We start from the raw sequence: 3,641 nt of genomic DNA, 5'->3' as shown, positions 1-3,641 counted from the left end.
GGTTGGTTTAATCTCTTGTTCTGGCCTTTAATCTACTCCTTCATTTTCTGTGACCTGGGTTAGGCAAAATGTCTTAGCTGCATTTTCAAACCACAAGAATGTACTGGAGTAGAATGATTGACATGATGAACTTCATCAAAATTTAAAACTAACGCTCAGCCAGAGAGGGCAGGGGTGATTCATGACTGTAATCCCAGCACTTGGGTGGTTGAAGTGAGAGGATTGCCTGAATCCAGAGGTTTGAGACCAGTCTGGACAACTTGGTGAGAACTTGTCTCTACAAAAAATCAAATAATCAGTTGGGCATGGTGGGACATGCCCGTGGTTCCAGCTGCTTGGAAGGCTAAGGAAGAAGGATCACCTGAGCCCAGCAGGTGGAGGCTGCAGTGGCCGTGAGTGTGCCACTGCACTCCAGCCTGGACGACAGAGTGAGACTCCAACTCAAAAAAAAAAAAAATCAAAACTTAACCGGGCATGGTAGTGCATTCCTGTAGTCCTGGCTACTTGGAAGGCTGAGGCAGAAGGATTGTCGGAGCTCAGTAGGTCGACGCTGAAGTGACCGTGAGTGTGCCACTGCACTCCAGCCTGGATGACAGAGTGAGAATTCAACCCAAAAAAAAAAACCTAATCATGTTTGAAAGCACTGTTTTTTGTTGTTGTTGTTTGAGTTGGAGTCTCACTCCTTCGCCCAGGCTGGAGTGCAGTGGCACGCACACTCATAGCCACCCCAGCATCAACCTGCTAGGCTCCAGCGATCCTTCTTCCTCAGCATTCCAAGTAGCCGGAACTATAGGTGTGCACTACCACGCCGGCTATTTTTCATTTTATTGTAGAGACAAGGTCTTGCCAAGTTGCCCGGGCTGGTCTCGAACCTGCAGACTCAGGTATGGTCATAGCTCACTGCAACCTCAAATTCCTGGGCTCAAGTGATTCTTTTGCCTCAGCCTACTGAATAGCTGAAGCTATAGGCATATACCACCACATCTAACTAGCTTTTTTGTTCTTTTGTAGAGATGAGGTCTCATTGTGTTGCCCAGGATGGTCTTGAACTCCTGGCTTCAAGTGATACTCCTGCCTCGGCTTCCCAAAGTACTGGGATTACAAGCGTGAGCCACGGCATCTAACCTGAAAAGTGCTGTTAAGAGAACTAAAAGCAGGAGATAACATTACAAATCACGTATCTGTCGTGTATTTATCCAGAATATATAAAGAACTCTCAAAACTCAATAATAAGAGAACAAACAAGTCAATTTAAAAATAACCCAAAAAATTGAAAAGATCATTCTCCAGAGAAGATATACAGATGAAAAATAAACAAATACAAGGTTATACAATATTATTAGTCATTAGGGAAATACAAATTAAAACTACAATGAGATACTACTATGCATCTAAAATTTAAGTGTCTGATTTTACTATTAGTGGAGATGTGGAGAAACTGGACCTCTCATATACTCATATATCATTTAGTGAAAGTGTAAAATAGTACAACCACTTCAGAAAACAGTTTGTCAATTTCTTAAAATGTTAAACACATAATCTACTATATAATCCAGTCATTCTACTGCTAGATATTTACCCAGAGGAAAAGAAAACATGGGTACACAAAGACTTGTACACATATGTTCTTAGAAACTTTGTCTGTAGCCTGGCTCAGTGGCTCAGCCTGTAATCCCACGCCTTTGGGAGGCTGAGGTGAGTGGATTGCCTGAGGCTGCGGGTTCGAGACCCGCCTGAGCAACTTGGCGAGACCTCATCTCTACAATAAATCAAAAAAAAATTAGCCGGGAGTGATAGCATGCGCCTGTAGTTCCAGCTACTTGGAAGGCTGAGGCAGAAGGATCGCCGGAGCCCAGCAGGTCAAGGCTGCGGTGGCTGGGAGTGGCCACTGCACTCTAGTCTGGGCAACAGAGTGAGACTCCAACTCGAAAAAAGAAAAAAAAAAAGTGGTCAAACCAAAAAGAGTATATATATATGATCTATTTACATAAAATTCTAGAAAATTCAAGCTAGTTTTATCATGATAGAAAGCAGATCAAGCCAGGCTCGGTGGCTCAGCCTGTAATCCCGCGCTTTTGGGAGGCTGAGGTGAGTGGATTGCCTGAGCCTGCGGGTTCGAGACCCGCCTGGGCAGCGAGACCTCATCTCTACAATAAATCAAAAAAAAAAAAAACAGCTGGGCATGGTAGCGCATGCCTGTAATCCGGCTACTTGGAAGGCTGAGGCGGAGGGATCGCCGGAGCCCAGCAGGTGAAGGCTGCGGTGGCCAGGAGCGGCCACTGCACTTCAGTCTGGGCGGCAGAGTGAGACTCCAACTCAAAAAAAAAAAAAAAGAAAGCAGATCAGTTCGGGCATAGAGGCTCATGCCTGTAATCCCAGCACTTTGGAGGCAGAGGCAAGAGGATTGCCTGCGTCCAGGGGTTCAGGACTATCCTGGGTAACTTGGCAAGACCTCGTCTCTACAGTAAATCAAAAAATCATGACTCGGCGTTGGCCACTGTGCAGACCAGATTTCCCTTGCTGGAAAACTTCTCTCTGCTCCCTCCGAGACCATGTCTGACTAACCCTATATGGCTGAGATCGAGAAATTCGATAAGTCAAAATTGAAGAAGACAGAAACGCAAGAGAAAAACCCACTGCCTTCCAAAGAAAGGATCGAACAGGAGAAGCAAGCAGGCGAATCGTAATGAGGCCAGCGCTGCTAGTATGCACTGTACATTCCACAAGCATTGCCTTCTTATTTTACTTCTTTTAGCTGTTTAACTTTGGAAGATGCAAAGAGGTTGGATCAAGTTTAAATGACTGTGCTACCCCTTTTCACATCAAAGAACTAATGACAACGAAGGCGGTGCCTGCCTCTCCCATTTGCCCATCTGGCTGGCAAGGAAGGAAAAGAGCTTGCATGTTGGTGAAGGAAGAAGAAGGGTGGGATGACAGTGAAATCTAGAGTCAATCAAGCTGGCCCAAGGTGTCCTGCAGGTTGTAAAATGCCGTTTAATCAGATGCCATTTTTTTTGTTCAAATGATTTTAATTATTGAAATGCACAATTTTTAAAATATGCAAATAAAGTTTTAAAGCCTAAAAAAAAAATCAGCTGGGTATGGTAGCACACACCTGTGGTTCCAGCTACTTGGAAGACTGAGGCAGAAGAATCACTGGTCAAGGCTGCAGTGGCGTGAGCATGCCACTGTACTCCAGCCTGGGTGACAGAATGAGACTCCAACTCAAAAAACATGAAATAAAATAAAGCCAATCAGTGATTGCCTAGGGATAGAGGAAGGTGAAGGCAGGAGAGGTTACAAAGAGACATGAGGAAATTTGGGGGGATAGTGGATGTGACCATTGCCTTGATTACACTGATGATCTTGTGAGAAAACTCATGAATTTGTATACTTTAAATATATATGAAGCCGGGCTCAGTGGCTCAGCCTGTAATCCCAGCACGCTGGAGGCTGAGGTGAGAGGATTGCCTGAGCCTGCGGGTTCGAGACCCGCCTGGGCAACTTGGCGAGACCTCATCTCTACAATAAATAAAAAATTAGCCGGGACTGGTAGCTCGCGCCTATAGTTCCAGCGACTTGGAAGGCTGAGGTGGAAGGATCGCCGGAGTCCAGCAGGTGGAAGCTGCAGTGGCCAGGAG

The 3,641-nt window shown here is 45.4% G+C and overlaps 1 pseudogene; it reads left to right on the top strand.

The window, feature by feature from the left end:
- The first annotated feature begins 2,552 nt into the window (after nt 1-2,552).
- On the top strand, nt 2,553-2,687 carry LOC103267318 (annotated as a pseudogene).
- The last annotated feature ends 954 nt before the right edge of the window (nt 2,688-3,641 follow it).

This window comes from Carlito syrichta, unplaced genomic scaffold (assembly GCF_000164805.1).
Source record: "Carlito syrichta isolate Samal-C Ts95f unplaced genomic scaffold, Tarsius_syrichta-2.0.1 Scaffold308104, whole genome shotgun sequence".
In the NCBI taxonomy this organism is placed as follows: Eukaryota; Metazoa; Chordata; class Mammalia; order Primates; family Tarsiidae; genus Carlito; species Carlito syrichta.
Note: the sequence above shows the minus strand (reverse complement) of the source record. Positions and strands in the feature narration are given on the sequence as shown.